The following is an 18,924-nucleotide window of genomic DNA, read 5'->3' on the forward strand; positions in this document are numbered from 1 at the left end:
GTTGTGGCTGTGGCATAGGCCAGCAGCTGTAGCTCTGATTAGACCTGGAGGCTGAGAACCTCCATATGCTGTGAGTGTGGTACTAAAAAGAAAAAAAAAAAAAAAAAGACACCACAAGGCTCCTAGAAGAGAACACAGGAAAAACATTCTTTGATATGAACAATGGAAATATTTCCTCAGATTAGTCTCCCAAGGCAAAAGAAATAAAAGCAAAAATAAACAGGCCCTAATTAAAGCTTTTGCGCAGCAAAGGAAACCAAGCAGTGAAATGAAAAGACAACTATCAATAGGAGAAAATATTTGCAAATGATGCAACCAATGAAGAGTTAATAGCCAAAATAGACAAACTGCTCATACAATTCAGTATATAAAAAGACAAAAAAGACCTAAATAGATATTTTTTCAAAGAAGACATACAGATGACCATTAGGCACATGAAAAGATGCTCAACATTACTAATTATTAGAGAAATGAAAATCAAAACCAAAATGAGGTAAACCTCATACTGGTCAAGATGACTGTCATAAAAAAAGTCTACAAATAATAAATGCTGAAGATGATGTAGAAAAAAAGGAACACTGGTACACTGATAGTAGGAATGTAAACTGGTACAAACACTATGAAAAACAGTATGGAGATTCCTTTAAAAACTAAATATAGAACTACCATATGTTCCAGGTTTTCCATTCCTGGGTTTTATGTATCTGGAAGAAAAGTGAAAACTCTTAATTTGAAAAGATACATGCAACACAAGTGTCCATCAGCAGACATAAATGGATAAAGACAATGTGATATACAGATAGATATAGAGATATATACATACATACACATATACATGCAATAGAATATTACACAGTACTGAACCATAAAAAAGAATGAAATTTTGCCATTTGAAGCAACATAGATGGACTTAGAAAATATCATGCTAAGTGAAATAAGCCAGAGAAAGATAAATGCTATATGATATCACTTATGTGTGGAATCTAAAAAATAATACAAATGAACATATATACAAAACAAACAGATGTAGAAAACAAACTTGATGTTACTAAAGGGGACATGGAGGGAGAAATTAGGAGTATGGGGTTATCAGATACAAACTACTATTTGTAAAATAGATTAGCAAAAAGGATAGGGAACATAAATAACATAATAAAAGCCATTTATGACAAACCCAAAGCTGATATAATAGTCAATGGAGAAAAGATAAAACCCTTTCCACTAACATCTGGAACAAGACAAGGATGCCCACTCTCACCACTTTTATTCAAAATAGGATTGGAATTCCTAGCCACAGCAATCAGACAAACAAAAGAAATAAAAGGCATCCAAATAGGAAGAGAAGAGGTAAAATTGTCACTGTATGGAGATGACATGATACTATATGTATGTATGTATTGTGTATATATATATATATATATATGTATGTATATATATATATATATATATATATATATATATACAAAACCCCAAGGACTCCAAACAAAAACTACTCCAACTGGCCAACAAATTTAGCAAAGTAGCAGGATACAAGATTAACGTTCATAAATTGCTTGCATTTCTATATACTAACAATGAAAAATTAGAAAAGGAATAAAAAAATACAGTACCCTTTAAAATTGAACCCAAGAAAATACTTGGGAATAAACCTGACCAAGGAGGTGAAAGACTTAAAGGCTGAGAACTATAACATATCAATCAAGGAAATTAAAGAGGATTCAAAGAAATGGAAAAATATGCCATGCTCCTGGATTGGAAAAATTAATATCGTAAAAATGGCCATACTTCCCAAAGCAATCTACACATTCAATGCAATCCCTATCAAATTACCCATGACATTTTTCACAGAACTACAACAAACAATCCAAAAATTTATATGGAACCATAGGAGTCCCAGAATTGCCAAAGCAATCCTGAGGAACAAAAACCAAGCAGTAAGGATAACTATCCCAGAATTCAGGCAATATTACAAAGCCACAGTCATCAAGACAGTGTGGTACTGGTACCAAAACAAACAGACCAATGGAACGGAATAGAGAACCCAGAAATAAACCCAGACACCTATGGTCAATTAATCTTCAACAAAGGAGGCAAGAATATAAAATGGGAAAAAGTCTGTTCAGAAAGTGGTGCTGGGAAAACTGGACAGCCACATGTAAATCAAGGAAACTGGAACACACCCTCACACCATGCACAAAAATAAACTCAAAATGGCTTAAAGGAGTTAAGTATAAGACAAAACACCATCAAACTGCTAGAAGAGAACATAGGCAAAACATTCTCTGACATCAACAGTAAAAATGTTTTCTCAAGTCAGTCTCCCAAGGCAACAGAAGTAAAAGCAAAAATAAACCAGTGGGAGCTAATCAAATGGACAAACTTTTGCACAGCAAAGGAAACTGTTAAAAAAAAAAACCAAAAAGACAACCTACAGAATGGGAGAAAATAGTTTCAAATGATGCAACTGACAAGGGCTCAATGTCCAAAATATACAAACAACGTATATAGCTCAACAGCAAAAAAGCCAACAACCCAACTGAAAAATAGGCAATAGAACTGAATAGACATTTCTCCAAAGAAGAGATACAGGTGGCCAACAGGCACATGAAAAAATGCTCAACATCTCTGATTATTAGAGAAATGCAAACTGAAACTGCTATGAGGTACCACCTCACACCAGTCAGAATGGCCATCTTTAATAAGTCCACAAATAACAAATGCTGGAGAGGGTGTGGAGAAAAGGGAACCCTCCTGCACTGTTGATGGGAATGTAAATTGGTACAACCACTATGGAAAACAGTATGGAGGTACCTCAGAAAACTATATATAGAACTACCATATGACCCAGCAATACCACTCTTGGGCGTATATCTGGACAAAACTTTCCTTGAAAAAGACACATGCACCTGTATGTTTATTGCAGCACTATTCACAACAGTTGAGACACTGAAACAACCTACATGTCCATTGACAGATGAATGGATTAAGAAGATGTGATATATACATATATACATACACACACACACACACACATACATACAATGGAATACTACTCAGCCATAAAAAAGAGCAAAATAATGCCATTTGAAGCAACATGGATGGAACTAGAGACTCATACTAAGTGAAGTAAGTCAGAAAGAGAAAGTCAAATACTATATATATCACTTACATCAGGAATCTAATATTTGGCACAAATGAACCTTTCCACATAAAAGTAAATCATGGACTTGGAGAAGAGATTTGTGGTTGGCAAGGGGGAGGGGTGGGAATGAGGTAGGCTGGGAGTCTGGGGTTAATAGATGCAAACTATTGCCTTTCGAATGAATTAGCAATGAGATCCTGCTGTATAGCACAGGGAACTATATCTAGTCACTTATGATGGAGCATGATAATGTGAGAAAAAACAATGTATATATGTATGCATGACTAGGTCACCTTGCTGTATAGTAGAAAATTGACAGAACACTGTAAACCAGTTATAATGGAAAAAAATAAAAATCACTAAAAAGTTTTTTAAAAAGAAATAAAAGGTATCCAAATTGGAAGAGATTAAAATTGTCACTGTAGACAGATGACATAATACAATATATAGAAAACCATAAGGACTCCACACAAAAAAACTTGAACTGATAAATGAATTCAGCAAAGTAGCAGAATACAAGATTAACATTCAGAAGTTTGTGGCAATTCTTTATACTAACAATGAAATATTAGAAAATGAATATAAAAATACAACACCACTTAAAAGTCACACCCCCAAAAATTAAATGCTTAGGGATAAACCCAATGAAGGAGATGAAAGACTTAAAGGCTAAGAACTATAAAACATTAATCAAGGAAATTAAAGAGAATTCAAAAAATGGAAAGATATGCCATGCTCCTGGTTGGAAAAATTAATACCGTAAAAATGGCCATACTACTCAAAGCAATCTAGAGATTCAATGCAATCCCTATCAAATTACCCATGACATTTTTCACAGAACTACAACAAACAATCCAAAAATTTATATGGAACCATAGAAGTCCCAGAATTGCCAAAGCAATCCTGAGGAACAAAAACCAAGCAGTAAGGGTAACTCTCCCAGACTTTAGGCAATATTACAAAGCCACAGTCATCAAGACAGTGTGGTACTGGTACCAAAACAGACATACAGACCAATGGAACGGAATAGAGAACCCAGAAATAAACCCAGACACCTATGGTCAATTAATCTTCCACAAAGGAGGCAAGACTATAAAATGGGAAATATAAAATGGGTTTGGGATGGAAATGCTGTAAAACTGGGTTGTGATGATCGTTGCACAACTCTAAATGTAATACAAATCATTTAGTTGAAAAAACAACTCAGTATAATGGCCTTGAAAAAGAAGAAACATCCAAAAAGGATAGTAAAAAGAAAAAAAAATTTTACTAAAGGCAACATAACACTGGATTTTTTTTCCTTTTTTACTTTTCTGAAATTCATCTCTTCAGTTTACATTTGTTGTAAAAAGGAGATTTTAAAAAGTGGACAAATCTTTTCAGAGTGACAAACCCAGGCACGGGCAATGCTGATAGGCACATCACCTGGGAAATTTTTCCAAGAGGTACCCATGCCCAAAAGATTTCCCATAGGATGTAGGATGTCTGCCCAGGAAAGCTTCTGGGAGGAGAGGCACAAGTATTGCATACAACACAGTTACTCGGTGGCTATTCCCTTCTTTCCTCTCATGGTAAGAGAACCACAAACCAAAAATAAATTTTTTAAAATGAGAAATTTCTTGGTTGTAGGGTAATGATAAGAATATACTGCATCTTTTGAAATGCACCACAGAGGACTAATAGTTGATAACGATGCAGTGAATCAGAGAGAGAGTTGGCTTTGGGAAGGTGGGGAGGGACCTGAAAATTTAGGAATTTATTGCCAGCTCTTGGAAGAGCTGGGCTGGAAGAGCAGGGTCCTGAATGTGAGAATATGCTTCTAAATATTTGGAAAATTCAGGAGAAATCAGATTCCCTTGGGGAGACAAGAAGGGTTGGGGACCCAAAGAACACAACTTCTCCCATCTATAAAGTTGAGACACTGAGTCCAATGACCACCTCTGGTCACTGCACAACCTGGGGGAGACTTGGGGCTGTGGGCGCAGAGGTGCCTAGAGAGGGGCCAGGCCCAAGCCGCCAGGTGCAGAAACCCTACAGGACTCAAGGGGTCGGGGCTGTTGGCCTAGCCCACCCAGTCGAAGCTGGATGGGACTGAGATCTAAGTGGCATCTCTGGCGGATTCGAGTCTATACACTCCAGAATTGATAGCAAGAATCCTGGATCCCAGCAACTTCCATTTCTGACTCAACCACTCCCTCCTGACCTGTGAGAACAGGCCCCTCAAACTCACCATGTCCTGGCTTCAGGGGTCCTCCAGGCGTCCTCCCTTCCACTCTTGCGGCTGAAGCAGATTAGAGCACTAGATGCTGCAGGCAGACACACCTGGTTCTATTAAGAGCAGGTGAAGCATGATACTGAGCACTTTTAGAAGCTTCCACGTGGTTGGCTGACCTGTTGCCCCACCCACCTTGCAATGCTGCAGCACCTGATTGGACAGTTCACGTATTCCCTGCCCCTTCCCCTGACAACCAGGCAGGAGGTCATGTGATTAAAGGAAGGGCTTCTGGCAGTGGGCAGGAGGCTTTCCCCTCCAGGGAAATTTGCATTTAAATAAAAATGGTTCATAGGCCTTTGTGGCAAATGCTATGCAAAAATCACTCAAGAAATCATATGACTTACGGGAAAAATGGGACTGGAGCACAACACTCAAAACTTAGTCATATATTAAAAAAAAAAAGGAGTCTAATGAAACAGCAGTTTTGCAAATGTTGAATAGTTAAGAAAATTAAAGAAAACCACGGTAAGAAACAGAGCCATTTAACTTGAAAGAGGCCTGTCTTTTGCTTGTACAAGTAATCATTGGAAGGGCTGAACCTTGTGAGTTATGATGAAGCGGTGGAAGGAGATTTACCTGCAATCAGGAAGTCGGAACCCAGGTTGGAATGGGAGCCCTCAAAACACCTGAGGGGCACTAATTGAGCTGGTAGATTTTTGAGCTCTGTGTATGCATTTGTGTATGCCTTCATAGCTAGGATGAGCTGAGTGCAGTTTTCTGCACTTACCTAATGTTCCGCTTGTGTGCCTTGCAGATGAAATTGCACATTAGCAAATGTGAAACTGAAATTATGTTCAAGTTGTTCCCTAATGTATCAATGACCTGAAAACATTATGCTTCAAAACAAGCATTATAGCAGAAATGAATGTCTAAATGGAGACAATTTTAGCTGAACAATTTAAAAGTTGAAACTATTACATTTCACCATTAAATATAGCATGAATAACAAAAATTTTTTAAAACTTTAAGTGCATGTGTACATTTAAGAAGCTGCTAGGCATTCCCGACATGGCTCAGTGGTTAATTAATCCAACTAAGATCCATGAGAATGTGGGTTTGATACCTGGCCTTGCTCAGTGGGTTAAGGATCCGGCATTGCTGTGAGCTGTGGTATAGGTCACAGACGCGGCTCAGATCTGGTGTTGCTGCATCTGTGGCATAAGCTGGCAACTGTCGCTCTGTAACTGCAATTGGACCCCTAGCCTCGGAACCTCCATATGCCACCAGTGCAGCCCTAAAAAGCCAAAAAAAAAAAAAAAAAAAAAAGCTGCAGTACCTTTATGATTTAATTAAGGACTTTTAAAGGAAAACCAGTTGTAGGTTGTCCTCTTTCAGTGATCATTTTTTGCACTTTTTAATTTTCTCTTAAATAAACATTTATTAGTTTTAATGAGATATCATTGACATACAGCCCTATATAAATTTAAATGTGTGGCAAAATGACATGACATATATGTATATAATGAACTGATTACCACAATGAATTTAACATTCATCCCATATAGTTACAAAAATTTTTTCTTATGATGAGAATTCTTGTGATTTATTCCCTTAACAACATTCACATATATGGTAGTGCTAATTATGGTGTCCATGTTGTACGTTATATATTTTATATTCATTTTTTATATAAATGGAAGTTTGTACCTTTTGACGTTCATCCTCTTTCTCCTCCCACCAATTATCTAACTCTGGTAACCACAAATATGATCCTTTTTTTCTATTAGTTTATTTGCGTTCATTTTTTGATTTCACATATAAATGCAATGTCTGTCTTTCTCTGACTTACTTCACTTAGCATAATGCCTTCACTGGCCATTCATGTTGTAGAAAATAGAGGATTTCCTTATTTTTTTGTTGTCGTTTTTTATTGAGATTCATCATCATGACCATTATTTTGGCTCAAGATCCACAGAATTAGGTGCAATGGATAGAGAGTTCTTTCACATTGCTTATACATAGACATATAAATGCTATGTTTATTTGGAGAAATCTGCCACTTGGGGCCTTTTAACAATCTCTTTAACAAGAAATTATACCAGATAAATATTTCCTATTTTAGGGTGAAGCACTGTAAAACATCCAAAGACAATTCATAACAAAATATACAGGAATCAAAAATTAGGAAAATCTATGCTCTTCTTAGAATATACCCAGTGCCAGAAAATACTGGCACATTGACAATTTCTGACTCAGAAATTTCATCAGAGGTGCCACATATTCTGTGGTCTAAGCGCTCCATGAAATAATATTGATTAAAACAGAACTGGCTGGTCAATTAATCTTTGACAAGGGAGGCAAGAACATAAAATGGGAAAAAGAAAGTCTATTCAGCAAGCATTGCTGGGAAACCTGGACAGCTGCATGCAAAGCAATGAAACTAGAACACACCCTCACACCATGCACAAAAATAAACTCCAAATGGCTGAAAGACTTAAATATACAACAGGACACCATCAAACTCCTAGAAGAAAACATAGGCAAGACACTCTCTGACATCAACATCATGAATATTTTCTCAGGTCAGTCTCCCAAAGCAATAGAAATTAGAGCAAAAATAAACCCATGGGACCTCATCAAACTGAAAAGCTTTTGCACAGCAAAGGAAACCAAAAAGAAAACAAAAAGACAACTTACAGAATGGGAGAAAATAGTTTCAAATGATGCAACTGACAAGGGCTTAATCTCTAGAATATATAAACAACTTATACAACCCAACAGCAAAAAAGCCAATCAAGCAATGGAAAAATGGGCAAAAGACCTGAATAGACATTTCTCCAAAGAAGATATACAGATGGCCAACAAACACATGAAAAAATGCTCAACATCGCTGATTATAAGAGAAATGCAAATCAAAACTACCATGAGATATCACCTCACACCAGTCAGAATGGCCATCATTAATAAATCCACAAATAACAAGTGCTGGAGGGGCTGTGGAGAAAAGGGAACCCTCCTGCACTGCTGGTGGGAATGTAAACTGGTACAGCCACTATGGAGAACAGTTTGGAGATACCTTAGAAATCGATACATAGAACTTCCATATGACCCCGCAATCCCACTCTTGGGCATCTATCCGGACAAAACTCTACTGAAAAGAGACACATGCACCCGCATGTTCATTGCAGCACTATTCACAATAGCCAGGACATGGAAACAACCCAAATGTCCATTGACAGATGATTGGATTCGGAAGATGTGGTATATATACACAATGGAATACTACTCAGCCATAAAAAAGTATGAAATAATGCCATTTGCAGCAACATGGATGGAACTAGAGAATCTCATACTGAGTGAAATGAGCCAGAAAGAGAAAGACAAATACCATATGATATCACTTATAACTGGAATCTAATATCCAGCACAAATGAACATCTCAGAAAGGAAAATCATGTTCTTGGAGAAGAGACTTGTGGCTACCTGATGGGAGGGGGAGGGAGTGGGAGGGGTCGGGAGCTTGGGCTTATCAGACACAACTTAGAATAGATTTACAAGGAGATCCTGCTGAGTAGCATTGAGAACTTTGTCTAGATACTCATGTTGCAACAGAAGAAAGGGTGGGGGAAAAATGTAATTGTAATGTATACATGTAAGGATAACCTGACCCCCTTGCTGTACAGTGGGAAAATAAAATAAAAAAAAAAACAGAACTGGCAACTACACTGCTCACTGCCATTCTACACTGAGCCTGAAAAACAAACTATTGTTAGAACTATTCCTAAAGTACATGCAAACAATCAAAGGAGCAGGGACCATGGTCTTAGTATAAAATGTGTGACCACAGTTACTTAAAGGGTCAGGATATCTTACTGTGTTATGAATGTATTTATCCAGGGAGATCCTGTTATGAGTCAGTGGGCTAAATACCGCACATAGTGTTCATGAGGATGCAAGTTTGATTCCTGGCCTCTCTCAGTGGGTTAAGTATCCAGGCTTGCTGTGAGCTGTGGACTAGGTTGCAGATGGAGCTCGGGTCCATTGTTGCTGTGACTCTGGTGTAGGATGGCAGCTCTGATTCCACCCCTAGCCCAGGAACTTCCATATGCCACAGGTGAGGCCATAAACAGAAAAAAATAAAAATAAAAAATAAATGTATTTATCTGAATTTTATCCCAGGCTTCTCTAAATCTACTTCTCCTTTATATGATATATTTAGGAACCTATGTTCTCATACACAAGGCATAAACATATATAACCAAGTTTCTGATGAAAGCAAAGTAATTAATTAGATTGAATACATTTCTAGCTTTTAGACATCTTAATAGGAAATTAAATCAAATATGTATAAATTAAATCAAATATGTATATACTGAAATTCACATGTTAATGTTAATTTACTGGATGATTTTTACATTATTAACAATAATATGTGACAAACAACTTAGCACTTATTTAGTTTTGGCTCTTAGAAATTAGGTGACCTAATATGACTTCCCAAGATGTGATTCTGGATTATTTAGGATGTGTCTGCCACAAGTGAAGTTGCTTAAAAAATAAAAGTTAGATGTCAACAAAAAGAGCAAAGTAGACAATTCCAAATGTGTGTCCTTCCAGGAAAGTGTTAAATAGCTGGCAAACAATAATCAGAATTAGCCTTTTCAGAATTCTGGCATCCACAAACAACCAAGAGTTTCTATGGTTCGAGGATCAAAAGGCTATATTAACATCATTAATATTCTGTGATTTGTAGATTTTACTTTTCTCACATGGTGAGCATGTTCATTCCATTATCACTAGACAATTTTATTCTTGGTCAAAAAATACGAGAAAAAATTCCATGTTGTACTCCTTTGCAGTACAGGTATTTCCTTCCAGAAGCCCTAAGCAAACTTTGTGGCTAAGGGTGGTTCCAAAATATATGATGAATGCATATTGTGAACAGTATCATAATTGAATTCAATCCCTTCTCTCTGTGTTTTCAGAATAAGAGATAAAGTTCATGTCACTATAGTCTGAGGGATGGTAAACACCCAAACACAAGAATTTCTACCAACAAGAAAGCTTGAGGGTGGGGAGTTGAGAAAGAATGGTTGCTTTGTAAATATGGGTCGTCCATGTTTAATTTGAATGCATGTAGCGTTTTTTCAATTTTTCTTCTCCATCAGCTTCATATATTCTTGGGTAAAATCCAATTTATAAACACTACTGGGGAGCACATATCCTTAGATGAGAAAAGACACCATGTTGTAGAGTGTGATATCCTGAATGTTGTGAGTTTTCCAGGTAGTCTTGGGCTCCTGATGAAAGTGGGGGAGTTTGGTTCTGATAACCCATATGATCAAAGCTTGGTGATCAATGAAGATGATGGAATGGCCTATTAGATTCAAAGAGGTATGGCACCTTTTCAAGATTAGATGTATACACTGTAAAGATATTAGAACAGAATCCTCCTATGAGAAGAAGTATGAAGCCATTAAATTGGGCACTAAATTCACTATTTGAATGCAACATCTTGACTTAATATTATGTCATCTTATACAAAATCTGAGTCAATGTCTAAAAGGAACAGGTTTGTATATGCCATTATTATTTTTATTAAAATAGAGTTGATGTACAATATTATATGTTACTGGCATGCAATACAGTGATTTATAATTTTTAAAGGTTATATTCCATTTATAGTTATCACAAAATATTTGTTGTATTTCCTCATATGACAAGTATATATATATATATCCCTGTAGCTTATTTATTTTTCCTGTGGCTTAGTTTAACATTGTTGATTTCACCTCTTAATATCCTATCACTATTTTGGCAATTCCCCTATACTCTCCCTACTGGTAACCAGTAGTTTCTCCTCTATAACTATGAGTCTTTTGGTTTTTTGTTATAGTCACTAGTTCATTGTATTTTTAGATTCCACACAGCGTTTGACTTTCTCTGACTTATTTCACTTAGCATAATACCATCCAAGTCCACTCATGGGGCTGCAAATGGAAAAATGTCATTCTTTTTTTTATGGCTGAGTAGTTTTCCATTGTGTACATATGCTACATCTTTAGATGGACACTTAGGTTGCCTTCATATATTTGCAATTTTATTTTATTTTATTTTATTTTTTTTGTCTTTTTGCCATTTCTTGGGCCGCTTCCGCGGCATATGGAGGTTCCCAGGCTAGGGGTCGAATCGGAGCTGTAGCCACCGGCCTACGCCAGAGCCACGGCAACGCGGGATCCGAGCCGCGTCTGCGACCTACACCACAGCTCACAGCAACGCCGGATCGTTAACCCACTGAGCAAGGGCAGGGATCGAACCCGCAACCTCATGGTTCCTAGTCGGATTCGTTAACCACTGCGCCACGACGGGAACTCCAATATATTTGCAATTTTAAACAATGCTGCTATGAACATATGGGTGCAATTATCTTGTCAAATTAGCCTGTTCTTGGATATAAATCAAGGAGTAGAATTTCTGGTCATATGGTGGTTCTATTTTAAGTGCTTTGAGAAACTTCCATTCTGTTTTCCACAGTGGCTCCCACCAATTTACATTCCTACCTACTGTATAGGAAGGGCCCATTTTCTTCACATCCTTGCCAACATTTGTTCCTAGTGTTCTTCCTGATAATAGCCATTTTGAGCGGTGTGAGGCAATATTGCACTGTAGTTCTGCTTTACATTTCCATTGTATGTATATATACCACATCTTCTTAATCCATTCATATGTCAATGGATATTTAGGTTGATTCAATGTCTTGGATATTGTGAATAGTGCTGCAATGAACATATGGGTGCATGTGTCTTTTTCAAGGAATGTTTTGTCCAGATATACGCCCAAGAGTGGTATTGCTGGGTCATATGGTAGTTCTATATATAGCTTTCTGAGGTACCTCCATACTGTTTTCCATAGTGGTTGTACCAATTTACATTCCCATTAACAGTGCAGGAGGGTTCCCTTTTCTCCACACCCTCTCCAGCATTTGTTATTTGTGGACTTATTAAAGATGGCCATTCTGATTGGTGTGAGGTGGTACCTCATAATAGTTATTGGTTTTTTTTTTTTTTTTTTTTGTCTTTTTGCCTTTTCTAGGGCCGCTTCCCACAGCATATGGAGGTTCCCAGGCTAGGGGTCTAATCGGAGCTGTTGATCAGCCCTAAATACTTTCTGTGGGCTTGTTGTAAATGGCTTTTATTATGTTAAGGTATGTTCCCTCTAAACCCACTTTGGTAAGAGTTTTGACCATGAATGGATGTTGGACTTTGTCAAATATTTTTTCTGCATCTATTGAGATGTTCATATGGTTCTTGAATTTTCTTTTGTTAATGTGGTGTATGACATTGATTGATTTGCATATGTTGAACCATCCTTGTGAACCTGGGATGAATCCCACTTGGTCATGGTGTATGATCTTTTTTTTTTTTTTTTTTTTCCGGTCTTTTTGCCTTTTCTTGAGCTGCTCCTGCAGTATATGGAGGTTCCCAGGCTAGGAATCCAATCAGAGCTATTGCTCTCGGCTACGCTGGATCCTTAACCCACTGATCAAGACCAGGGATCGAACCCGCAACCTCATGGTTCCTAGTTGGATTCGTTAACCACTGCGCCACGACAGGAACTCCGTATGATCTTTTTTATATGTTGTTGGATTTGGTTGGCTAAAATTTTGTTGAGAATTTTTGCATCTACATTCATCAAAAATATTGGCATATAATTTTCATTTTTGGTAGTATCTTTGGTTTTGGTATTAGGGTGATAGTGGCATCATAGAATGTCTTTGGGAGTGTTCTTTCTTGTTCAACCTTTTGGAAAATTTAAGGAGGATGAATATGAGTTCCACTTTATGTCAAACACATTACTTAAAAAAAGAGTCTAGATTTTCTTACTTTCCTTCACCACATTTTATGATTTTGTAGTCTTCTTTTTAACATCTTCATATTTGTCCTTTTGCTCTTCCTTGTGTTTATTGCTGCTTTTACAATAGATATATTTTTTCCTTTTAGTTCTGTGTACTGGCTTATTTAATGATTGCTTTCCAATTGTGATTTCCTCCACCCTGTTTCTTCTTCTTGTTTCTTTAGAGGAGCTCTTTCAGCATTTCTTTTAGAATGGGTTTAGTATTGCTGTACTCTCTTAGCTTTTGTTTGTTGGAGAAATTCTTTATTTCTGGTTTTATTTTAAATGATATTCTTGCTGTATAGAGTATTCCAGGCTGCAAACTTTTCCCTTTTAGAACTTTGAATATATTTTGCCACTCTCTTCTGGCCTGTAGTGTTTCTTTAGAGAAATCAGCTGATAGCCTTATGGGTGTTCCCTTATAATTAATGCTTTGAGTTCTCTTGCTGACTTTAGAATCCTCTCTTTATCTTTATATGTACAATTTTTATTATAATATGTCTTGGTGTGGACCTGTTGGGGTTTAACTAGTTTCAGGCCCTCTGTGCTTCCTGTATCTTAATATCCATTTCCTTTAAATTTGGATAGTGTTCAACCATAATTTCTTCAAATATATTTTCAATCTCCTTTTCTTTTTCTGCTCCTTCTGGAATCCATATTTTGCATAGATTGGCCTGCTTTATACTGTCCCATAAATCTCTTATAATGCTTTCATGTTTTTTCATTTGGTTTTCTGTCTGCTGTGCCAACTGTGTGATTTCCATTATTCTATCTTCCAAGTCACTAATTCATTCCTCTGCATTATTCATTCTGCTCTGCAGTGCCTTTAACTCAGCTTGCATCCCTGCAAATGAATTTTCTAATTTTCCTTGACTCCTCCTTATATTTTCTAGTTCCTTTCTAAAGTAATCTGCATTACTGTACATAGCCACTTTTAATTCATTCATATTCACTCTTAATACCTTCTTAATTCCTTCAGTACCTTCCCTATCTCCTTTTTGAACTCAGTGCTTGTTAGAATGCAGAAATCTGTTTCATTGTTTGCTGCTCATGTTCTTTTAACTGGGAATCATTCCTGAGCTTCTTCATTTTGCTTATATTTTTCTTATTCTGTGAGTTAGGGAAAACAACTGCTATAGTCTTGGAGGGCTATTTATATGCTTAAGTGCCTCTGGGTATTTTGTGAGAGGTACTTTTTATTTTTAGGGTACTGTGATTGCTTCCAGGGAGGTGGAGGCAAGGGGCAGGGCTTGTAGCTCGTGCCTAGTTTCTGGGCCCTTGACAGAGGCAAGGACCCATGGGAAGGTGGTGCAGCCTGCTCCTAGTTGTAGGGCCCTGGGAAGTGACAGTGTAGGGGGTTCCCAGAGTGTTTGGCAGTGGCAGCAGCAGGGCAGGTGCATTCCCAGGGGAGTGAGAGCAACAATGGGTGGTGCTTAGTTGCAGTACCCTCTTTTTTGCTGATCTCTGAGGTACCTGGGGGTGCTTGTGGTTTTGGTTACAGAACCCTAGTGGTGGTGGGCCGTGTACACATCTGGTGTCTGAGATGACTGCTGTGGTTTGCCTTGCTGCCTGTAAACCATGAAGAAGGTGCATGTTATGTTTAGGCCCCTCCCAGTGCCCTTAGCCCACACAAGAGGTGCATGGCAACCCATAGCCCAAGCAAGTGGAGCCTTGCCATCCGTAGTCTACGCCAGAGGCACCTGCCCTCTGAGAGTCTATGCGTGCACAGGGAAACATATTTCTGTGGCCATCTGCCCCTCCATCTCTCACCCTCCCCAACAATGGTGCCTTGCTTCTCCTTCAGGCACAGACCTCCTCCAGGGTTCCCTTGGCTGTGGCACTTGGCTCCCTAGCCTATGGCACACCACTCTCTATCCCCTCAGGTTCTCTCCACACAGCCAACCCTAGTCCTCTCCCCAGAACTGACCTCTGGAGCTTGTCTCAGCACCCAGCTCCCCATCCAAACATCTCAGGCTATGGTGTCTGGGGATAGTGGTGTAGATGGTCTGTCTGTACAGCTCTCACTCTGCTTTGCCCTCCTCAGTCCAATTGCTCTGCTTTTCTCCACAACTTTGAGATCCCTCCATCTTGGCTAATCTCCCTGTCAGTTGGGTGGCATTCCAGGGTGTGGGTTCCTTTCCTCTTTAACAGCTCCCTTTCAGGAGTGCTGGGTCCATCCTGATTCCTTTTTTCTCTTTTTTTCTTCTTTTAGTTCTACCCAGTTATGTGGAGGATTTCTTGCCATTTTTGGAAATTTAAGGTCTTCTGCCAGTGTTCAGCAGATGTTCTGTATGAATTGTTCTACATGTAGATGGTTTTTTTGTTGTTTTTTTTTTGGTTATGTTTGTGGGAAAAGGTGAGTGCCACGTCTTACTCCTCTGCCATCTTGATCTGCTCTCAAGGAGAATCTGTCTTGATCTTCTTGCTTAAATTTACCTTTTTTGGCTACCTGTTGCATATGGAGCTCCCTGGCACAGATCTGAGACACTGTTACACTCCAAGCTGAAGCTGCAGCAATGCCGTATCCATAACCCACTGTACCAGACTGGGGATCAAACCAACGTCCCAGAGCTCCCAAGATGCTGCAGATTCACTGTACCACAGCAGGAGCTCCAATTTACTCTTGAATAAAACTATACTGGAATAGAATTATTCAGAAAGTAAGTCACATTAAATGCATAGAGGAAATAGTTGGCAAGCGGCTCCTCCTGCAAATTCTCAAGGGACACATTGGAGGATAAATGTGTCCGGGAGGGCCCTAAAAATTGCCCTAGTAGGAAGAAGAAACTGACTCAAGGCAAGACATTCTGGTGGTTCCTAACTCTGTCTTTCTCACATGCTTCCAGGCCAGTTGAACTTAGTGGAAGAGTTTTGGAAGATTTCAAAGTTAACAAGGAAAAAGATATGACCACTAGATAGCAGTAGCACACAAAAGCTTTACTGGGTTAACACTAGACTGGCTTGCACGCAGAGATAGAACATGACACCTTCAAGAGGTTGTGGCATGGGGATCACTACTCAGGAGGGAAGAAAGGCAGGGGAACTCCCACTGGAGAGAGGGTACACGGTCACAGAGGAAGCTTAGATGTCTAGGTGATGTCACTCAGCAGCCTGGTGGGGAGTCTGGCTTAGACAGTTTTGAAGGGCAGCAGGGGCTCAGGAATTTTACAGCCACAGGGTTTATCTGTCTTATGGCTATCAGATGTTGGATGCAGTTTCACAAGGTATGCAAATGAGGCAGTCTCTAAATGACTAAAATAGCCTGCTTAAGGCAATATTTAAAACAACTGGAAGTGTAAAATCTTGAGTTTTGTCCCAGCAGGTTTTTGGATCTCAGCTTGCTGTGAAGAAATAAAACATCTGTGGGCTAATTTAAAGGCACCATCTTTGGCTCACTTCTGGAACATCCAGACACCACCATCTTCAGTTTCTGTATGTGGCCAAACCTGGGGCCCACAAAAAATAGAATATACCACTTCTTCCAAGCCGCTGCCCACTCCATCTCCATCCTCACATGAACAAAAAATGATACCCCCAAAATCTCCAAGAGGCTACTCTCTTGTTTATTTAATAAAGTTGTTAATCTGAGAGAATTAAGAAACTATGATTTAAAAGAATGAGGTAAACACATTTCAACTGTTAAAATTGCCCAATTATTCATTCAATAATCCTATTTTGTTTAAATGGAGTATAATTAATTTCCAATGTTTTGTTAATTTTTTAAAAAATAATTTTAACTTAAAATTTAATGTAATGTAAAATTTAAAACTGTAGCAGAGTTACAATATCATATAGGAAAGGCATGCAAAACTTAATTGTGTCAGCCAGTATGAATTTTTAACTGTCAGTTGATGAAACAAAACAGACAAATTATAACAAAGAGTGATTGAAAAGATTTTAGATATAAAATGAGTTTTCTGGGGTACAGGAGTGGCTGAAGAAATAAGGATGTTCCCACTATATACTTAATGATGGAAGAAATGGCTAGATTCAACACAAAGGCATTAAAAATAGTCATTAATCTAAGATAAAATCATGTCTACTAGTCTTGATGACTAAGAATATATTAACACAGAGACTCTTAATAAGAGAGGGTATACATTGATAAATACATATGAAGAAATTTTGGGAGTTCCTGTCTTGGTGCAGCGGAAATGAATCCGACTAGTAACCATGAGGTTGTGGGTTTGATCCATGGCCTCGCTCAGTTGGCTAAGGATCTGGCATTGCCCTGAGCTATGGTTTAGGTTGCAGACGCAACTTGGATCTGGCATTGCTGTGGCTCTGGCGTAGGCTGGCAGCAACAGCTTCGATTAGACCCCTAGCCTGGAAATCTCCGTATGCCATGGGTGTGGCCCTAAAAAGATGAAAGACAAAAAAAAATTTTTTTTACTGTATTCTAATATCTAAAAAAAAAATACAGTGTTATTTCCCTGAGTGGGTTACTGTACAAAAACCAAAAATGTGATAGAGACTTATGAGATAAAACTTGAGTGCCCTATTTCTCTTAGGTACACCAACTTTATCACCATACAAAAGCCAGATAAGGAAACTACAAGTAGATCAAATGAAGACCAATATCCCTGATACAAATAGATGCAAGACATGCCACCAAAATAAGTATCAAATTAATTCAGCAGTACATTAAAAGGGTATGCACCATAACCATGTGGGATTCATCTCTGGGATGAAAGATGGCTCAACACAGGTATAGTCTAAATAGGACACATTATATTAATAGAATGAAAGATGAGAACCACATGATCACCTCAGTTGATGCCAAAAATGCATTTGACACAATTCAAATTCAATTTGTCACAATTCGAATTCAATTTGTCATAAAAACCCTCAGCAAATTCAGTACAGATGGACTGTACCTCAACATTTTAAAAGGCCATGTGCAACAATCCCGTAGTTCATGTCATACTCAATGATGAAAGCTTGAAAGATTTTCCTCCAATACCAGGAAGAAGACAAATTTGCCCCTATTGCTACTCCTATTCAACATAGTACTGGGTGTTTTAACCAGAGTAATTAGGTAAGAAAATAGCCTTTCTGTTGACACCTGCCATTATATATAATTGTTACCCTTTTACCATTCTGCTAAAGCATAAGCTGAAACTATGCTAAAGGCTCCTATGTTGATTCCAACACCAGCTTGTCCTAATGCTGTTAGTCCCTTAGAACAACAGCTTGACACAGCAATCATGAGTTGCTTGCAGGGACATCAATCATGGACACAGGATGACAGAGCTCTTGATGTCAGGAAGGACTTGTCTCATCCACACCTTCTTTCTGCCACCATCCCAATGTCTTATGGTCACGTTCATGATGAAATCATAGAGGCAAAGGGAAAAACATGTTTTTCCTCATTGTTTTTATCCAGGATAGAGGGGCACAGGTACAGATCCTCAGGAGAGGAGCCCCATGGGATTGAGCTGAAGCAGAAGGGGGAAGCCAGACTGCTCTTGTCACAGCAACAATGAATTGACATCTCAGCTTTATGACTCCCTTATAAATACCTACTTTAGAATTCTAAGTGTGTCTCTGTGGCAAAATAGCCTGGCACATGCCCTGCTGTGTGTCCACAGGCTGAGAGACAGAGTAATAGTGGGCATATGCTATGATGTACAGGAGGAGAAGTTTTCCTTTCCAAGAGCAGAGCCCAGACTCA

The 18,924-nt window shown here is 38.4% G+C and overlaps 1 protein-coding gene across 3 annotated transcripts in view; it reads left to right on the forward strand.

Annotated features, from left to right (window-relative positions):
• Window positions 1-18,924, forward strand: part of LOC100624806 (uncharacterized) — a 77,304-nt gene that overhangs the window by 36,480 nt on the left and 21,900 nt on the right. The window contains exon 5 of one of the 3 annotated variants that reach the window (XR_014837650.1): window positions 15,463-15,606. The exons of the other annotated variants lie outside the window; for them this stretch is intronic. The gene's annotated coding sequence lies outside the window, so the exon portion shown is untranslated. The remainder of the gene's footprint in view (window positions 1-15,462; window positions 15,607-18,924) is intronic. 3 annotated transcript variants of the gene reach the window in all.

This window comes from Sus scrofa, chromosome 2 (genome assembly GCF_054392235.1).
Source record: "Sus scrofa isolate SSC_HxYL_T2T_F1_AM1 chromosome 2, Sscrofa_HxYL_maternal_Yorkshire_Landrace_v2.0, whole genome shotgun sequence".
Classification (NCBI taxonomy): Eukaryota; Metazoa; Chordata; class Mammalia; order Artiodactyla; family Suidae; genus Sus; species Sus scrofa.